Source organism: Trifolium pratense, linkage group LG7 (genome assembly GCF_020283565.1).
Source record: "Trifolium pratense cultivar HEN17-A07 linkage group LG7, ARS_RC_1.1, whole genome shotgun sequence".
In the NCBI taxonomy this organism is placed as follows: domain Eukaryota; kingdom Viridiplantae; phylum Streptophyta; class Magnoliopsida; order Fabales; family Fabaceae; genus Trifolium; species Trifolium pratense.
The window spans coordinates 34,315,720-34,336,754 of record NC_060065.1 but is presented as its reverse complement, the minus strand read 5'-3'; the positions used below and the strand labels follow the sequence as shown (position 1 = coordinate 34,336,754).

At 34.6% G+C, this 21,035-nt stretch overlaps 2 long non-coding RNA genes across 9 annotated transcripts; one reads left to right on the top strand and one right to left on the bottom strand.

The window, feature by feature from the left end:
* Positions 1-978: 978 nt before the first annotated feature.
* On the bottom strand, positions 979-6,700 carry LOC123895645. 8 transcript variants are annotated; one of them, XR_006804452.1, is made up of 6 exons: positions 6,295-6,700; positions 4,344-4,418; positions 3,801-3,883; positions 3,522-3,629; positions 1,742-1,867; positions 979-1,379 (listed from the first exon to the last, which is right to left on the bottom strand). It is a non-coding gene; the product is annotated as an uncharacterized LOC123895645 (long non-coding RNA). The 8 variants fall into 8 exon arrangements; XR_006804454.1 differs by lacking the exon at positions 6,295-6,700 and adding an exon at positions 5,119-6,264; XR_006804456.1 differs by lacking the exon at positions 6,295-6,700 and adding an exon at positions 3,342-3,383 and having other exon boundaries at positions 4,344-5,025.
* Positions 6,701-15,155: 8,455 nt separating this feature from the next.
* On the top strand, positions 15,156-20,760 carry LOC123895647. Its single transcript, XR_006804462.1, has 8 exons — positions 15,156-16,469; positions 16,598-16,723; positions 17,227-17,473; positions 17,926-18,057; positions 18,302-18,395; positions 18,720-19,281; positions 19,418-19,531; positions 19,845-20,760. It is a non-coding gene; the product is annotated as an uncharacterized LOC123895647 (long non-coding RNA).
* The last annotated feature ends 275 nt before the right edge of the window (positions 20,761-21,035 follow it).

The following is a 21,035-nucleotide window of genomic DNA, read 5'->3' as shown; positions in this document are numbered from 1 at the left end:
TTGTTGGGATTGGATGTAATTAAATTATGATCATGAATTTAGTTTAACCTTGCTATATGTGTTTTATTTATCAATCATTATTAGTGATGTCCTTGTTTTCATGCTGTTATTAAAAGATTTAAATGATATAGACATATGTTATTTGAATCAAAGATAGGATAATCACTTGTTAAAGTTCAAAGTTTAGACATAGATTTTGAGATTTAATAGTCACGTAAAGTATTAGAGCTTAATGCTATTTTATCGATTAATGATTCGAGACATCGGAAAGTTAATAGATACAATAGATTTCAAGACATATTCCGGACACGGATATGATCAACGAGTAATACGTGACGATATTGATTGGTAAATGAAATATATATATATCAATAGTTAACTGATACATGTGAATGATTTGATGAAAGCCAATTCCAACAAGTTTTTATCTTAAAAGTTTATCACGCACTTTTATCGCAATTTTATGTTACGAAACCAAATCAAAACAAACCCGCACTTAGAATCATGGAATTTGTGTATGTACAATTGATATCACACTAGTCCCTGTGGATACGATATAACGAAAATACTTACATTTGTATTTCATCAAGTTCCATGATTCCATGCTGTACCTGCACGCTCAAACATCCCGGCTTCATCTCTGATGCACCAGCCACAGGTTGTTGTTGCGCTCTGATTGTGAAACCTGGTGTCCATGTTTCATTTTAACATTTCGCGGTGGCTGCCATTTGTGGTGCTGCTGAATTTGTTCCTCCACCCTTAACAAAGTGATTTAAAACTCCAAATTTGTCACAATTTTCATTTATTTTTTGTGCAGTCATTAATCAGGAAGTGGTTCAAATCTCCAAAAACAAATCTCACTCATAGTGGTATAAAACTTTTTCATGAAAAATATACAAACGACAAAGTGATGTCTTTTATCATGGCATGAAACTTGGTTATCAATTCTTAATCACAAAAAAATAGGAATGAAGTATATGCAACAACCATAGTTATCGGTTTTTAATCAAACAAAAATAATGGACAAAGTATATGCAACAACCATTAAGTTAAAAGACTAAGATTGCTTAACATCCTATTCAGTATTCACCTTACAAAACTTCACCTATAATCTTAGCTTGCAAAAAAATCTACAAAATGGAGACTTAACACTGGTGTTCAATTTTCCCTTTTAGGATTTATTAGCCATGGAAATGGCTAAATTGAGATTCCTAATAGCTTTCTCAAACCTTGAAAATCCCATGAACCAAAATTCGGAGTCATCCTTAGTCACTACTTCTATAGACTTCTGTTCTAACTTGTTCACATTCATGCTTTCATTCACCTCTTTTAACAATGCTTTCATTCACCTCTTTTAACTTCTCTATTGGTATCAAAACCTGCATAACAAGAACCTTGATATCAGAAGCATGTAATATATGCATAAGATATATATGAAATAAGGCTTTGTTTGGATAAATAACTTAATTAAACACTCATAACATAAACTCTTATCATATAAGTGCTTATATATAAACTATTCCTATAACAAAAAATAAAATAAAGTTTAACTGTTTTTATACAAGCTATAAGTTGTTACTTATTCAATCTCGTTTGACATACAAGTACTATACATATAACTATATCTTGCTTCTAATCTGAAGCCTCTTGAAAACAAAGCAAAAATATGCAGCCCATACAGATACACCATATGTCACACTACTAATTTTCAGAACAAAACAGAAAGTTAAAATTTACTCACTGCAGTTAAAATTTACTCACTGCTGCTGCTATCGCCCGTGAGCAAAAAAACACGGCGCAGGAACATTAACCAGAAACCCAAAACCTGCTGGACAACATTGTTCGTGAATAAACAATGGCATATATCCTGACCAAACAGAAGGAAGTTGATTTTCAAGTCTCACACGACATAAGTTTAAGTAAGCAAACTGATAATATTGACAATGAAATGCTATATAGTGATGAATTGTGCTATTCGTTTAAAGTGATGAATAACTCAATGATAAATAGTGATGAATATATTTTGACCATTTGAGGGTAGACAAAATATCTTAGTCCTACTACATAAGATATAATGTGATCCTAAAACCAAACAAATGAATAAAACATTTCTAGTTCCATGAGTTATTATACACAACAACCATCGCAATAGTTTTTGTGCATTGGTCCTATAGGAAGGTGGCGAATTTATCCTAGAATTCTATAGGAACAAATAAGATGCATTCAAAAAAATTGAAGTGGTACTCCTTTGATTACAAGCTATTGAACTTCCCTTTGTAATTATTTTACAAACAATAGGAATGTGTGGAAGTACATAATCCTCACAAAAACAGTTTGAGGGCACTTCTACTGGTGGCATGTCAGTGTCTCTAAAGCTTGGTGATTCAGGCCAAATTCCTGTGTAAATAGTGATTAGTGTTTTCATTAAAACCCACTAATCTCCCCATTTATTAGCAAAATCTAAGTAAAAACATGTATTGCCTCAACTATTTTTTCCAGTGTGATATTTTCAAGCTTTTAAATTAGATCAATTGGAGAGTAAATGTAGTTTGTATCACAAGCAAAACAGGGGATGAATAAAACATATTTATGTTCAAATTCAGTTTTATTCTTTATGCAGAAGATTTATTTAACCAAATGTGGTCTTTTAAAGTTTTAAGCAAAAATTTGATTACCATAATGATGTGATATAAAACATCATACTTTCCTTTAATTGCCATTCATAAAAGTAAGTAGATAAAGATACAGTTTCTACTACTAAATAAACAAATGAACTCCACACCAAGTTTGAACTAAAATGTTGATTTAAGTATGTGTCAGTGTCAGACCTTTGCACACAAACCTTATTATCCATATATGTTTATGAAACTTGTATATTGCCTTACTTATATCAGTAACCAAAAAACATAATATGACTCCTAAATAATCACTCTAAATTATCCTATTTTCAAGCCCCATATTTCATAACTAACTGACAAACCTAAACCTTTGCCAAATCCTAACTAATAGAATAAGTGAAAGTTTGCCAATTCCTTACTAATCACTCTATTGCTTGAAAGGCTGTGATTGGGAAAAAAAATTAACATAAATCTCACCATGCAAAGACATAAAATAGGAACATCATTACAGAAAATAAGAAAACCAAGCTGAAATAGGTCCAATATTTGTTTATCATAATTTTATTTGATCATGTTTATTAGTCAACTTTGCTGCAAGGCCTATAAAACCATGTCTGTAGCTATAAACACATTGACTCATGTACTCCTAAATTAGTGCATCAGGAATATTAATCTAATAAGGCAAACAACTGCACATAAATAAATATAGACAAAGTTACTGACATCACATCTCTATTCCAGCCTACAATTCATTTCCAGAAGCACCTGAAGACAATTTTTATTTAGCTTGAATTCAGTCCTTTATTGGTAATGGTACATTGATGATTATCATATGTCGTGTTATGTGATATTAGATGGTGGCATAGTATTCAATAAGGACTATAACAAACTAAAGTAACTTACATTAAGGGTTCTTGACAAAGCAATTTTTGATTGGCCATAGAAGTAGCGGATGCCACCCAATAAGTTTCCAACAGCAGCCTTACCAACAGAAATGGATTCTGAATCCACCTGAAAATCCACTAATATGATAAAGAATTTACTTCTACCAAGCATTGACTCAATCAATCATATGAAATTTGAGAGATTCATAATACATTAAAAGACTAAACAAGCATAATAATCATTGAATTAGAAAAACTGAAATAAAAGAATAAATAAGTTAACGGATGAACTCAGTACCTTCTCAGCCAAATTGAAAATTTTCTCAATCTTTTCATCAAAAGCTTGTTCTTTATATTTCAGTTCAATGAACAATGAGGCTCCTAACATTGAACAGAAGAACAAACAATTACACACAGCTTAGAATATTAATGATAACTAAATATTAGTAGAGAATAGCCCAGTTCTCTTTAAAATTTGCAGGTTATAAGTAAATTAAATATTTGTGCATGCTCAATTGTTCAATTCATTATACTACTTTTCATAGAACTTCAAATTATTAAAAGTGCAACCTCAATTCATTATATCCAAAAAGTGGTTACAAAATTATAATGAAATAGGAACTAAATTTTTCTCATGAACATTTTATCAAACACCTACGGTGCATTTTATCTTGCTTCTATCTTTCTCTTAGAATTAGGGAACAAAAACAACTCCAGGGATTTCTGGTCATATTCAAACCAAAAAACAAATAAATAATAAAAATTATATCCACAACCAGCATCTGTTCACTGTTACCAGCAGATCAAAAACATATGGTAACTGGTAAAATAAACAACAAACCTTAGCATCAACAAGCACCATCAGAGAAGTCCTTCCGGGAACGACGGCGGACAGAAAATGGAACCTAGCAGCCATCTGAGAAAGCAACAAACACAAACAAGCTTAGGAAAAAAAGAAACAAGTGAAACGACGAATTTCAAGCGTTTCTACAGTGATTCAAATAGATGCTATTGTAAGTTGTATTGATCTGAAACCAAGGAATTCAACATCTTTGTTAGCCTTTATAATCATATGATACAGCTTTGTACAAATAGATGCATGTTCTTGATAAAGATACCATGAATTATTCTACCAACAAATAAATGTATATCATACAAAGAACTACAGTAGAACCACTGCAAACCGAAAAATTCCACTGTGGTTTATCATACAAAGTTTTTAGCTTCCTCTCAACTTCAAATGACAGACAGTATTCACGAACAACTAGTTTGAATTTTAAGAAAGGGGAGTAACTTTCATCTGCTAAGCATGTGAATAAAGTAAGTTTGAATTTAGACATTGTGGCGATAATAGAAAGACCCATCATGAAGGTACTAGAATATTAAACTTACAAGAGTGTCTCGGAAAATTTAATCAAAGTTATCATTAACAAAGAATTTCAGGTTCTATAATGTAAAAGTGCATATAATATAGTATTGAAGTTGAGAGATATTGAAAACAGAAAAGAAGGAAATCATTTTATTTCACTTAATGAACGATATCGATACAAGGTTCTATTTATAGATGATGCAGAAACACCATAACTACTCTACTCCTACATATACAGTAACCTAACCACTTAGTTGCTTACAATTGATAAGTAATAAGTAATTATGGAATCCTCAATAATCAACACAGTCTACTAAATTGGAGATTTCCTGAGAATATTGCAAGCTAATCACTAGAGTTCACAAACTCGATATCAATTTTCTTATAACTTTTTCCCTTGATAATGTGATAATCAATTTCTTCCCTTTCCTCTAAGATGGATTTCATCTTCCACTTCAACCAAAACAACAACCCCTCCACAACACTTCATTCGCATTTTCACCAATGCAAGACACCACCAAAACCATTCCGAATGCGAACTTGCATTAGTTTCCGCACTCAAATCATGTTCCTCTCTCTCCTTCATCTCTCAAGGTCGCCAAATTCATACGCTCTGTTTGAAACTTGGACTACACTCGAACACTTTCATTCAAAATAGCTTGATTATACAGACTACAATCATCTATTTTTATGCAGCTTGTGGAACGATGGACCGTGCGTGTTTGCAATTTGAAGTCGGTGTAAAGGATCACTTAGAATCATGGAATGCTCTTGTCGCTGGATTCATAAAAAATGGAATGATTGATCAGGCAAGGAAAACCTTTGATGTGATGCCTGAAAGAGATGTATTTTCATGGAGTACCATGATTTCTGGCTATGCACAAACCGAACAGCCCCAAATGGCTCCTGAACTCTTCCATAAAGTGGAGGGTTTGTTTTCGGATGTAGCTGCATACTTTTATTCAAATAGTTTAGCGAAAGCAACTGCCTTACTCAAGTTTCTAGGCTCCATGGCTTGCACATCTCTACCAATTTCCTCTTGCAAACCACGGATAAAGCAATCTAGGATAGCATCAATGCTCAATCCATCTACTCTATTTACCAGTGAAGTGAATTGCATATAATAGTCATTAACAGAAGCAGATTGTTGTAATTTAAACAAGGTAGCACGAGGGCAATCATAAGCTGAAAGGCCAAAATAAAGTTCAAGAGCTCTAGTAAGAGCTGTCCAAGACAGGAATGGGTTAGTTTTCTGAATCATTTGATACCAAGGTACAACATCATGATCTAAGTGTACTGAAGCTATAATCAAACGATCACTATCCAAAGTAGCATAATAATCAAAGAATTGTTCAGCTTTAAAAATCCAATCCATAACATTTTTACCATCAAACCGAGGAAAATCCAATTTCACTGATCTCACCTGAAAAGAAGGCTTCTGATGATCCTTAGTTGAGTTCACTGCATCATGGGAAGACGATGGAATTGAAGTGTTGCAGCAATTGAGTCATGGTAGTGTTGAGCTGAGTGAACCGAGTCTCATTTGCCCTCTGGATCTCTTCCATTCGCGTCATTTGAGCATTTCCAGAAGCTTCCAACCATGCGATCTGTTCGTGCAAATTTCCTTCATGCGTGTGTTGTCTGCCATGATGTGATGAAAGCACCAATTTTAATGAATGAAACAGTAAATGGAGGGGAAAAGCAAGTAACTATAGTATTAAGTATCAACTCTTAATTTCAGTGTAAATAAGAGGACAAGTACAGAGAATTTGCAGAAAATAGAAGGTTCAGAATGAGAGAAAGTAGTCAGAGGGAGAAGATAAAAGTTCAGACACACACACACACATATATATATATATATATAGGCTTAATTAATAAAATGGTTCCTTAAAGATATTTTTGGTTTCAGATTGGTCCCTTAAAGAAAAAAAGGTCCAAATAGGTCCCTTAAAGAAAAAAAAGCCCGGATAGGTCCCTTAAAAGACATTTTCGTTAATCAGTTTGGTCCTATTTAGACCTCTTTTTAGGGACCAAACTGATTAACGGAGATGTCTTTAAGGGACCTATTCGGACTTTTTTTTCTTTAAGGGACTTATTTGGACCTTTTTTTCTTTAAGGGACCAATCTGAAACCAAAAATGTCTTTAAGGGACCATTTTACTAATTAAGCCTATATATATATATATATATATATATATATATATATATATATATATATATATATATATATATATATATATATATATATATATATATATATATATATATATCATGCCTAATACAATTCACTACATTCCCTTATATTCCATTCATTCCCTTAACTTCCAGATGGCTCTTTTCTCTCTCTCATACTACGTCCTAATCCCTCAAAATCCAGGGGTTGTTTATGCATGGTTACAGTTCCATGTGACTCATCATTCTTGTGCACACCTTTCTCACGTGCCTTTTTATTCATGACAGTGCCCAATATCATTTCATTAATTATTTTATTAATCAAGCAAAACTGAATGAACCTTCAACTATATTTGTATGTATTTCAGGTGGCTAAATTGTCTACTGGTGACTCTAGATATGACAGAACAGGATGAATCATCAATCACCGCATACGATGCAACTGTTAAAGATACGGAGGTATGCATTATTTACATTGTCCGACCTTCTGAAAGTTCCTGCAATTTTTGTAAAAGCTGTGACTATTTGATCAAATATATCTAATTCTAGTTATGTTTTATGTATACTCCTGCATGGGGACGCGATCATTTCTCATAGTAGTGAGTATAGCACTCCATAACAGCAATATATTGCACTTGCAAAACAGCCAAGTATTTGAGTGAAAATTGAGCAAGTCTTATAAAGTTGAGTTTAACCTGAATCCGCTTAAAGTTGAGTTCCCTTTGAAATATTTCCCCAATGGTTATCAACCCTTTATCCTCCTTAACTTTTTCGCAACTTTTATATTAACTTTTTTTGTTTTGTTAATATAAATGGTTATAACACTCTAGCAATCTAATATATGAACTTCACCGGTACGTGAAATCTGATCAATCAAACATCACCTTGAGAAGTTACATAGGACGGTAAGAGATCAAGGAACAAAACATATCAAGAAAGCTATACACTTTCGGTCAATGTTGTGGTACACTGCATAAGTCAGACACCTCTTTGAATTATCAATTCTCATCATCCATATGCAAATAGTTTCTCCCTTTTCTGCATATCCTCTCCATCATTTCCACACCAGAACCAACTACATCAAAATTCACTCTCTCGGCAATTAATCTCGCATCAACTCTTCCGCCTTCCATACTCGATTCTTCTTTAGCTAATGCATCAGCAATATATCGTAATTCGTATGCAATTTATAATTAATTCCTAGCTCTTGGTTTTTTCTTTTCCTCTCTTTTCTATACTTGAAATCTGATTCACAACACCAAGGTTATGTATAAGTATAAGTAAAATGACAAAGTAAAACAATTATTTAAAGGGTCATGCTAAACAGTGCCCCTGGGGCACTAGTTAAGCATACTAAAAAATGAAACAAATGATAAAGTTAATGACGAGAGAGAATAACTTTTCACATCATTAAAACATTGAATGCACAATTTACGAGATAAAACTTCTATATTTGTATCCTTAACTAGTGCCCCGAGGGCACTGTTTAGCATTTTCCTTATTTAAAATCAACTAATAAGCTAATACTACTTAAATCCTGTAACAATACCCTCCTCTTCAAACATCCTTGTCCTCAAGGATGGACAAGCACAAGTTCCATGTTTAAGAGGCAAATCTTTCAATTTGATTAAAACTTTAGCATCTCGAATATTTCCCCCGTGAATCATCCTCCTGTGAAAAATAATCACACATCTCACATGTTGAAAGATTAGATATCCTTTAGTATAAGAGTGTAAGATGGCATAAAGAAGTGTTGTGACTAGCTTCAAGGCAAGAGGGTGTGAACTTAATCTTTGGTTTACCATTAAATCAAGTGCAGATGAAACCAACTCCCGTGCCTCTTCATAATCAACTTTGAAACTACCTGTCATTCGCACATAACCCTTGAAAGCTGCAAAGTAAACCGCAGAGGCTGATTTGAAAACATTTATGTGAATTGAATTACTTAGCATTTTCAGGCAAAGTATGTTCTCCACAAAGCATTTTTCAAATTCAGGTATAACCACAGAGAGGAAATCTTTAGCATTTTTCTTAGATGCATACAAGACTTGCACAAAATTCATTGCAACATTAACAGAGAATGTAACTTTGTTGATCAACAAGGACACATATAATGTTAATGACACACAATCCACAATTCTGCCAAGATCCTTAGAGAGCTTTACATCATTGATCCCAACAGAAAATGTCATCACTTTCTCACTGATAGTAATAGCAAAAACCAGTTTCCTCCTTTCAACAAAAACTGCCTTATATTATCCAAGTGCTTTTGACCAAGATTCAACCAACATATTTGCAAAAGCTACATAACTACAGCATGCACAACAGAAGTAGAAGAATGTGGTAACGAAGATAGCAATCACGAGTCTTTTTATGGTAATAGAGAGTGGAGAAGACTCAGGGTCATGTATCTTAAGGAGGATGACAGTGTGTGCGTAGGAAACTGAGGCAATATCACCAATTACTTTGAAGATTAACCATGACTTGTCTGCAACATTAGAAGTTGATACTCCAGCTAAACTAATTCTTCCATTTTCTATGAATTTTGTGATGCCAAGTCTTAGTTCAGTAGATGAGCATGTAAGGGACATAACGTCTGTAACAATTGAAAGCACTGCATTCAAGACTTCAATTCTCTTAGGCCTAGTTTTGCATGTGAGAGATTGGATCATCCTCTTGATTTTCAAAGAACCTGAGACAACCAATTCCCATAATCCAAATGTTCCATAGAGTAAAAAGTCAACAAGTTGGAAATATTGTAATTACCAGTTCTATTACCTGTGAATATGCAACCAACATTTTTTGGGATATTTCAAACAAACGCCTCTTATAACCCCATTTTTAGACCGAAGGGTATTCGCACTTGACCAAAATCCATAATTTTTCACCACCACAACAAAATCAGCATGCCTTTCAAAATTAAAAAACTCTATGGAACACAAAAGCAACATGTTGAATAAAGTGTAGTGATCTGGTGCCAAACATATCAAATTTAGCCCTTTAGACACATCAAAAACACCATCTTCAAGTTTATTATCCATATACCTCCTACTGATAATAACATTGCAAACAGCTATGTGGCACTTTGGCATTTCTTCAAACAATTGAAGGACAGCTAGTAGCAGTATAAATGAATACCCATTTTCTTACCGGTTAGAATGATCAATTTTCAATGGTGAAGTCTCAGATCTTACTCATGGATCCACTTCCACCGATGAGAGAGGTTTTTTCAATGGTGATTCAGCACGAATGCCAAGGGAATTTCTCTAATCTAGATGACTCTTCAGCTCTCATCAATGCTGCCAGGTTCGGTAAAGGTGTTTCCAGTCAGAAATCTTCTCGTGTTTGCACCTACTGTGGCATGAGTAACCACATTGTTGATCAGTGTTATGAGAAACATGGACTTCCCCATCATCTGAGAAAATCTTCTCGTGCTAATGCTGCAATTGAAGGAGGAGATGATGTTACAATTGCAGCTTCAACCTCTAATCCTAATCCTTCAATTTCTCAAGCTCAGTTCGATAAACTGATGTCTCTTTTGCATAATTCATCTCTTAACCAAGCTTCTGGTTCTGCAAGCACTAATCAGGTTGGCTCTTCTATGGTTAATGGTCATACATCAGTTTAACCATCAAGGTAAATCTAATCCTTCCTTAAATGCATGTATTCTTGGTGTTAAAGAGAGGGTGTTAAAGTTCTCATTTACATTCACATTAGCTTAGATATAAGTCTAATTACTTACTACTTAGCAATTGTAAGTAACTAAGTGGTTAGGTTACTGTGTATGTAGGAGTAGAGTAGTTATGGTGTTTCTACATCATCTATAAATAGAAACTTGTATCCATTTCGTTCATTAAGTGAAATAAAATGATTTCCTTCTTTTCTGTTTTCAATATATCGCAAATTCAATACTTTAACAGTAGGCTTTTGAAGAGTTAGAACTTAGAACCATGTCCCTCATTCTGCTAGGATATTTCTTCAGGTGTGAATAACTTTTCTTACTGACATCTTATATATAAGCAGATTCTGCTATTATAATGGAGTGTTAAATGTCTTAATCATTCATTTTGAATATCGGTTAGCCATGTTCGCTTCCAATACAAATCATAAATGAATGAAAAAAGAAGAAACACCAATTATTAACATGTAGGAAAATTTATTATGCTGCCGGGGGTTGACTTGTAGATGAAGAGGAACGGGGAAAGTTCCCTTTGAAATATTTCTCCAATGGTAAGTCAAACATGTGATCAAATATTTGCATAAACATATATGTAAGTTTATATATCATATTTGAACATCAACATAATTCAATTCCAAATCATCATAAAACATATATGTGTAACAGGAAATAAGTATTAGGAATTAAGTAGTTTATTTTAAATAATTTACTTTATGTTATTTTACATTTTTATCCCTGAGAGTTGTATTTAAAGGTCTTGTGCCTCGTTTGAAAGAAATCAATGAATGAATGAAACATTATCTTCTTCTCTTAAAAACAACTCTCAATTTATCTTTGCATAATCTCACTTGTACCGAATTCTATTCAATTCATTAGAATTCCTACTTTGAGACTTGATTCTATCGGTTTCGTCCCTAGAATCTATTTATCCGTTACAATTGGTATCTTGAGCCTTCGATTCATCAGACATTATGGGTCCAAAATACAAATTGGTGAAAATTTTGAATGCACTTGATGCGGAAGACAAGATGGAAATGGGTTTATGCTTCATATGTGATAAACCTCTTAACTTTGAACATCAATTGTGGCATCATAAAAATATTCAGGTAGTAATGAAAGATGAAGAAGAAGAATCTGAATCGGAATATGAAGCTCTCTGGAAGCAGGTGGATGGCCTTGTAGCAAACAACACCGAAGAACCACACAAAGAACAACACGAGGAAGTGAAACCAGAAAGTGAAGTTGTCACGCAGAATTTAAGTAGAATTGATGGGTCAAGGGTTTACACAGGGCCACATGAAGAGGAAGCTATGCAACTTAATAGTGGCACCCTAGCCTTAACCACAGTTTCGCAAAAATCTCAACCCCTCGCCGATTCTGTTCTTTTTCTCTCATATTCTCCATTCGATGACAATGCAGAGAAATCGCAGGGTCAAGCAAAAATGGTCGCAGATGCTGGATTGGAAACCAACACGAAGATGGAGCATCTCGACACCAACTCTTCTATCCTAGGCAATCGTCATGACACCCACTGTGTTCTCCCTATTTCGATTCCGGCAATAATTCCGCCACCGGAACCACCCGATAGGGTTGTCATTCCAATGCTATCACTCAATTTGTTTTTGCCGGTTACCACCACAAAGCATTTTGTATCAATCGCACCTGCATGTGTGTATTCATTTTCATTGTTTCAAAATTCCTGCCAACTGTTTGATGAAAAGCCACAGTGGCACAACTCTGAATATTCACAATGGCTATCTAGTCTTCCACCGCCGGAACTACCAAAGACAAGCCACCGAGATTCGACGACGTGTGAAAGTCCATTGCAGTCTTCGGCAAGCCTCGCACCAACATGTACGATGAAACTGCCATGGTTTTGGGTAAAGGAGTTGAGAATTGCAGACCCAATATTGGACTGGGAAAAGCTTAAACATGCCATATTTGAAAGGTTGCTGTTTCACACACCACCGAACGACAATTCTAATGCCACGGAGACTCTGACATTACCGCCGCCAATGACACCAGATCAAGATTTTCAGAGGACAAAAGCCATAGTCAAGGTTTTTCACTACTATTTCCTTATTGAAGGTTATGCTTCTAATTTTGTTTGGGGGTATTATGATGAAATCGTAAAGAGGCTTTTCAGGACAATGTGGATTAATCTACTTAATTGTTGGGGAACAAATTTGTTTTTAAATTGTGTTTATCATAATTCAGTTGATGAAATTGATGGTTCCTTCCAAATGTTGGATGAAATGCTAGAGTGTCACATATGTGTTGGGAATGCCGTCTTTAGCATGTGCACAAATTATCAGTCTGAAGGTGTTTCTCTTGATTTTTCCAAAGGCCTACATTTGATATGGATGGCGCCTGATTGTTACACCTTATGCAACATGTTGCTTTTGTGTTCTTTGGAGTTTTTAAATTTTGGAAGGCAAACTCCTTTTGTGGTAAAGTTTCCGATGACTATATCCTTATTGATGAATGGTAGGTGGGCTGAAAGAGAATTACAAAACAATTTATTGGAGGAGGATTGGTTGTTCATTAAGATCACTTCATTCTCTTGTTTTTGGCCTAAACTGTTCTTTGTTTGGGGAATGAGAAAATCCTTTAGAGAAATTTGTTCATATTTTTCATGTGATGGAAACATCACCTTAACAGAGCTAGTAGAGGAACCCCATGCAATTGTCTTACTCTTTCTATTATTATTGCAAAAATTTGGAACACTCAATGGCAGTTTCTTTATTCCCCCAATAAGGAATGTTTGGTTCCTAAGCAGCACACTAGTAAAACTTTGTTGCATCACACAATACCCTGCTGGGGATATTCTTAGTACTCAAATATATAGCATGATGAAGGACTATGCTATAACAATTGATGGTTGGTCAAAAGCCTATGAAGATGTCACTTTGTCATACCATTTTCTGTTGAATAATCACTTTGAGTTACACAATTTGAAGGGTACTGTACTTGAAAATATGTTGAAAGAAGCTTGGGTAAAAGCACTTGGAGAATATAAGTCCTTTAGGGGTTTTGGAGAAATTGTTTCTGTGTCACATCTAGCCTTTTTAAACACTGTGAGATGGCCAAAATTTGGTGCACTAGTCCAAGCTGTCTATATTGCAACCATTTCAGATTACAGACATGCAAATTTAGTTGAAGATGTTGCTCTGATTGTTAATATGATGGTGCAAAGTTATGCAGTAGCAAACTTTTGGAAAGAGGATAAGTTGGATAATGAGAAAAACATGTTGACTCATGTCTACAATTCTCTTGCTTGGAAATTATGTGTAGCACCACTTTATGCTTCTTTCTACAATTTAACTAAGGATTTTTTGCTAATATTTCAACACACAATGTTGGTAATTGTTTTACATAGGAAGATGATCTGCAAGGGTAATTTTCGTGCTCCTAAAGTTTTATCCAAGTTGAAGGATTGACTTCCAAAGCATGGATGTCAGAAGTTTGTTGCTAATTTTGATCTTGTTGTGGCTATTCTACATAGGAAAATGATTCAAAGGGGAAGTGTTCATGTTTCTTTAGTTCTACTCAAATGGAAGTTTTTACCTCCTAAGCATGGTACTTGGAAATTATCATCCTTGAGGACAAGGATGTTTGAAGGGGAGGGTATTGTAACAGGAAATAAGTATTAGGAATTAAGTAGTTTATTTTAAATAATTTACTTTATGTTATTTTACATTTTTATCCCTGAGAGTTGTATTTAAAGGTCTTGTGCCTCGTTTGAAAGAAATCAATGAATGAATGAAACATTATCTTCTTCTCTTAAAAACAACTCTCAATTTATCTTTGCATAATCTCACTTGTACCGAATTCTATTCAATTCATTAGAATTCCTACTTTGAGACTTGATTCTATCGGTTTCGTCCCTAGAATCTATTTATCCGTTACAATATGTAAGTTTATATATCATATTTGATGAAAAGATTGAGAAAATTTTCAATTTGGCTGAGAAGGTACTGAGTTCATCCTTTAACTTATTTATTCTTTTATTTCAGTTTTTCTAATTCAATGATTATTATGCTTGTTTAGTCTTTTAATGTATTATGAATCTCTCAAATTTCATATGATTGATTGAGTCAATGCTTGGTAGAAGTAAATTCTTTATCATATTAGTGGATTTTCAGGTGGATTCAGAATCCATTTCTGTTGGTAAGGCTGCTGTTGGAAACTTATTGGGTGGCATCCGCTACTTCTATGGCCAATCAAAAATTGCTTTGTCAAGAACCCTTAATGTAAGTTACTTTAGTTTGTTATAGTCCTTATTAAATACTATGCCACCATCTAATATCACATAACACGACATATGATAATCATCAATGTACCATTACCAATAAAGGACTGAATTCAGGCTAAATAAAAATTGTCTTCAGGTGCTTCTGGAAATGAATTGTAGGCTGGAATAGAGGTGTGATGTCAGTTACTTTGTCTATATTTATTTATGTGCAGTTGTTTGCCTTATTTAGGAGTACATGAGTCAATGTGTTTATAGCTACATACATGGTTTTATAGGCCTTGCAGCAAAGTTGACTAATAAACATGATCAAATAAAATTATGTTAAACAAATATTGGACCTATTTCAGCTTGGTTTTCTTATTTTCTGTACTGATGTTCCTATTTTATGTCTTTGCATGGTGAGATTTATGTTAATTTTTTTCCCAATCACAGCCTTTCAAGCAATAGAGTGATTAGTTAGGAATTGGCAAACTTTCACTTATTCTATTAGTTAGGATTTGGCAAAGGTTTAGGTTTGTCAGTTAGTTATGAAATATGTGGCTTGAAAATAGGATAATTTAGAGTGATTAGGAGTCATATTATGTTTTTTGGTTACTGATATAAGTAAGGCAATATACAAGTTTCATAAACATATATGGATAATAAGGTTTGTGTGCAAAGGTCTGACACTGACACATACTTAAATCAACATTTTAGTTCAAACTTGGTGTGGAGTTCATTTGTTTATTTAGTAGTAGAAACTGTATCTTTATCTACTTACTTTTATGAATGGCAATTAAAGGAAAGTATGATGTTTTATATCACATCATTATGGTAATCAAATTTTTGCTTAAAACTTTAAAAGAACTCATTTGGTTAAATAAATCTTCTGCATAAAGAGTAAAACTGAATTTGAACATAAATATGTTTTATTCATCCCCTGTTTTTCTTCTGATACAAACTACATTTACTCTCCAATTGATCTAATTTAAAAGCTTGAAAATATCACACTGGAAAAAATAGTTGAGGCAATACATGTTTTTACTTAGATTTTGCTAATAAATGGGGAGATTAGTGGGTTTTAATGATAACACTAATCACTATTTACACAGGAATTTGGCCTGAATCACCAAGCTTTAGAGACACTGACATGCCACCAGTAGAAGTGCCCTCAAACTGTTTTTGTAAGGATTATGTACTTCCACACATTCCTATTGTTTGTAAAATAATTACAAAGGGAAGTTCAATAGCTTGTAATCAAAGGAGTACCACTTCAATTTTTTTGATTGCATCTTATTTGTTCCTATAGAATTCTAGGATAAATTCCCCACCTTCCTATAGGACCAATGCACAAAAAGTATTGCGATGGTTGTTGTGTATAATAACTCATGGAACTATAAATGTTTTATTCATTTGTTTGGTTTTAGGATCACATTATATCTTATGTAGTAGGACTAAGATATTTTGTCTACCCTCAAGTGGTCAAAATGTATTCATAACTATTTATCATTGAGGTATTCATCACTTTAAACGAATAGCACAATTCATCACTATATAGCATTTCATTGTCAATATTATCAGTTTGCTTACTTAAACTTATGTCGTGTGAGACTTGAAAAACAACTTCCTTCTGTTTAGTCAGGATATATGCCATTGTTTATTCACGAACAATGTTGTCCAGCTGGTTTTGGGTTTCTGGTTAATGTTCCTGCACCCTGTTTTTTTGCTCACGGGCGATAGCAGCAGCAGTGAGTAAATTTTAACTGCAGTGAGTAAATTTTAACTTTCTGTTTTGTTCTGAAAATTAGTAGTGTGACATATGGTGTATCTGTATGGGCTGCATATTTTTGCTTTGTTTTCAAGAGGCTTCAGATTAGAAGCAAGATATAGTTATATGTATTGTATAGTACTTGTATGTCAAATGAGATTGAATAAGTAACAACTTATAGCTTGTATAAAAACAGTTAAACTTTATTTTATTTTTTGTTATAGGAATAGTTTATATATAAGCACTTATATGATAAGAGTTTATGTTATGAGTGTTTTAACTTCTCTATTGGCATTAATTTTTTTGTGATTAAGAATTGATAACCAAGTTTCATGCCATGATAAAAGACATTACTTTGTCGTTTGTATATTTTTCATGAAAAAGTTTTATACCACTATGAGTGAGATTTGTTTTTGGAGATTTGAACCACTTCCTGATTAATGACTGCACAAAAAATAAATGACAATTGTGACAAATTTGGAGTTTTAAATCACTTTGTTAAGGGCGGAGGAACAAATTCAGCAGCAACACAAATGGCAGCCACCGCGAAATGGGTGGTTAAAATGCAACATGGACACCGGGTTTCACAATCAGAGCGCAACAACAACCTGTGGCCGCTGGTGCATCAGAGATGAAGCCGGGATGTTTGTGCGTGCAGGTACAACATGGAATCATGGAACTCATTCTATCATTGAAGCTGAAGCACTAGCCTTGTTAGAATCAATGCAGGCTGCTACAAGTATGAACATGGTACGTGTTATATTTGAAAGTGATGCACAAAGAGTAGTGGATGCTGTACACATGCGAAATAGTGGAAGTTCAGAATTTTATTTGATTATTTCTTGTATTAAGAATATTTTAGCTTTTTATTCCAACTTCGAGGTGAATTTTGTTAAACGCCAAGCGAATTCGGTTGCTCATTTGTTAGCGAAGGCGGCCAATTCTTGGACTAGGTGTTGTATTTTTATTTGATTCCTCCTTGTATTGAGACCCAATTGATTAATGATAAAAGTTAAGTTTGTTTGTGTCAAAAAAAAAAAATCACTTTGTTAGAATAATGGTTGCCCTACGATTGACCACCTGTGCGAAGCACGGGCTTTATCCTAGTAAAATTACACATCATTGCAATGCACAAATTATGTGAATATACTAAAGGAGAGGGATTTTTCGAGGGCTTTGATGCTCACCTCAATATTGAACAGATGAACAAAGCTTCAGTTAAATTGTTCCAAATGCGTGACGACCACAGAAAGAAAGGAGTGGATATTCCCACAGAAAACGAGTTTCGAGGCTATTATGCTCTTCTTAAATTGGATAAGCACCCTGGTTATAAAGTAAGTAGCCTTTGTAGTGCTTTGACCTTTTAGTGTTTTAATTGTTATACACATTCTAAGGAAATGAGTAAGTTATGCTCTCCCTTGATCTTGCTAAGATGACTCCAGAGATTAAGGCACACACCAGAAGTTCTATTTGCCCGCAATGTAGCAAGGTTTTGATTCCCGTCGAAGTTGTTAATTGTTACTTTGTTATTGTGGTTGCAGTCTAACCTTTTTTTTGTTTTTTTATTTTATTTTGCAGAGCTCGCAGAACGGGTAATTTTATTGCCTTCTTTCGGCTTGCAAAGAAAGCAACTTATCTTCAAGCATGTCTAATGCATGCTCACTTTGCAAAGGTATTGGGAATTTGGGATATTGTTTTAATTTTATTTTGTGCTCAATAAAGACCCTATGATTGTACTTTTCCACAAGCAGCTTAGACCTGCCATGTATAGGCTGAGCATGCATTTACTCAACCAGTCGAGGAAAGTTTAGGAAATTGCTTAAGTTGATCAGAGGCAAACTAATTACACAATATATGATATATGACTATTTTCATGCTTAAAGACCTGAGTTTTCTTGCCTAATTGTCTTTAAAATGTCAAAAAAAAGTGCGTAACTTTTAGAAGGGTGACTGAGTAAAACTAATTTTATTTTATGTTCAATCTGCTATGCAACAGTTGCAATAAATTTATGGAGTTCACTTATCCATGGACCATGTTGTCAATAGCGGTCTAGGGCAGCGTAATCCCAGTTTTGGAGTTGGCCTCTCTGCTCTGTGATCTGGGATTGACAACATAGGTGAAATTATGCCTGATATTCATGACAGTGAAATTATGATATGGCCAGCACTCCGTCACCATTGAGCTTCCCCTTTGATAACATTATGCCTGAACTGCAACATACAAGAATTGGCGGTTTGAATAGTACAAATTATTTTAAGGCCTTTGAAGCTTCCCCAAGGAGAAACTCACGTGCTAATGTGGATGTCAGGCCATTGGAGGATATACCAAAAACTATTCCACCAGAAAGTTCATTAGCTAATAGTTTTTCTTTGCCACCTCCTGGTGTCCAGACTGTATCCGAGGATGATTCTCAGTTTATTCACCAAAAACATGAAGATGAAATTCTTGAACTTAACACTGTGTTTGTTCACCCTGAATATGAAGATGAAATTCATGAAGTTAGAGAAAATTGTCACGATGAATAAGTTGCTTAGGCCAAGCTGAAGTTGTTCTTAAGGTTTTCATGCCTTGTTCCATTACACAATTTTAGGGCTTTGGCATATGAATTACTCATGTAATAATCTTTATTTATTGCTATTTTAAAGCTAATATACTTAATAATCCACTTTATTCTTCCTTGTCTGCTCTGTCAGGTTATGGAGGAGACGGGTGTCAAAACTAAAGATGTTAAGGGAAGAGAGGCAATTAGCATCAAATGCTGCACTTAACTCATTACCATTGGCCCCCCAATTCGTCATTGTATAGAAGTACGTTTGGTAGAGTTTTGTGAATTTTAAAGTGCTCTTTACTAGGTGAGACTGAGAGGCATTGGGGATTGCCGGATTGGATGAAATAAAGATTATTGCTTCTAATGGAGCTTCCTTTTTAAAAATAATATGAGGGGAATAATGAAATTGCTCTTCCTTTACCATTGGATTGGTACCCATGTGGGATACAATGATCCTTCCACGGCTATTAACATAACTTATCATTTAGCAATTTTCATTTGCTGTATTAGGAAGTTTTTATGACGAGCTATTGTTGACTTGATTTATTTTATGTTTTCCTTTTTTGATGCAGAATACTGGTTACTTTGACAAGTTTGATATTGATACAACGATGAGGGAAAGATATGGAAAACAGGAAAACTCACGGTCAAGACTTAATGTTTCTAATATAGTTGTTGACACACTAGGCAGAAGAAATCCAGATGCTAAATGCTTTTGCTGGAAAATTATTTTATGCACTCAGATGAGCAGTGCACGTGAAATGGGGACCGCAGGCTTGTGGTTAACATCGAAGTTAATTCCTTCTTGCGATGATGATGTGATGATTTCATCTCCTGGCTTGGTAATATGGAGGAAATGGATTCCTAGTCAATCTGACATTGATCCTACCTGCTGCCTCTCTGTAATTAGAGATATAGGAGTCAGTAGTCGAGATGAGGTATTATCAGGGGCAAGTGAAATTTTGTTTCTAGTGTCTGAGAGCATCTCTTGGAACCATCAGAGAGTTCATCTCCATAATCTTTTGATGTCAATTCCCTCCGGTGCTTGTTTGCCTCTACTGATCCTTTGTGACTCATACGATTCCTCTTCTGTTATAATCAATGAACTGGGCCTTCAAGACATCGACAAATTGCGTGTTAGTAGCTTCTTGTTTTTCTCAGGGAAAACGAGCAGAGAAAACACATGGATAGATTTTACGGTGATACCCGGTTAAGAGAAGGGCTGCAATGGCTGGCAGGTGAATCACCGAGGACACAGCTTGAGAGTTTCTTGATCCAGTACCTGACTCATACTAGTAATATGATGGGAGTTTCATTGGCAGCAAAAGAGGTGCATGTCATAACACAAAGATGTGCTAGACTTGAGTTGTGTGGCACAAGCTACCGTGTAGTTCCACATTGGGGTATGATTTTTCGTCGAATTTTTAACTGGCGATTAATTGGTTTATCTAGTAGTGAAGTTTCCTCTGCTTACATCTCAGAATGTCATCACAACGTTCCTCTTCAAAATGTAGGCACTGAAGCATGTTTATCCCCGTCTTATTATCCGGATACATCTTTAGATGAAATGATCAGTCTTCCTCTTCGAGTTTCCTCTTCTTGCTAATGATGGGCGGCCTAGGCCCGAAGCTCTTCAACGTCTTCCACAGATGAATTTTGATGATGAAACTACTAACTCGAGGGATGCTGAAAGAAATCTTCGACTTGATGAGCTGCCTAGCATGACCGCAGCTAGCACATGAGTAGGCAACCAATGCTAAAAG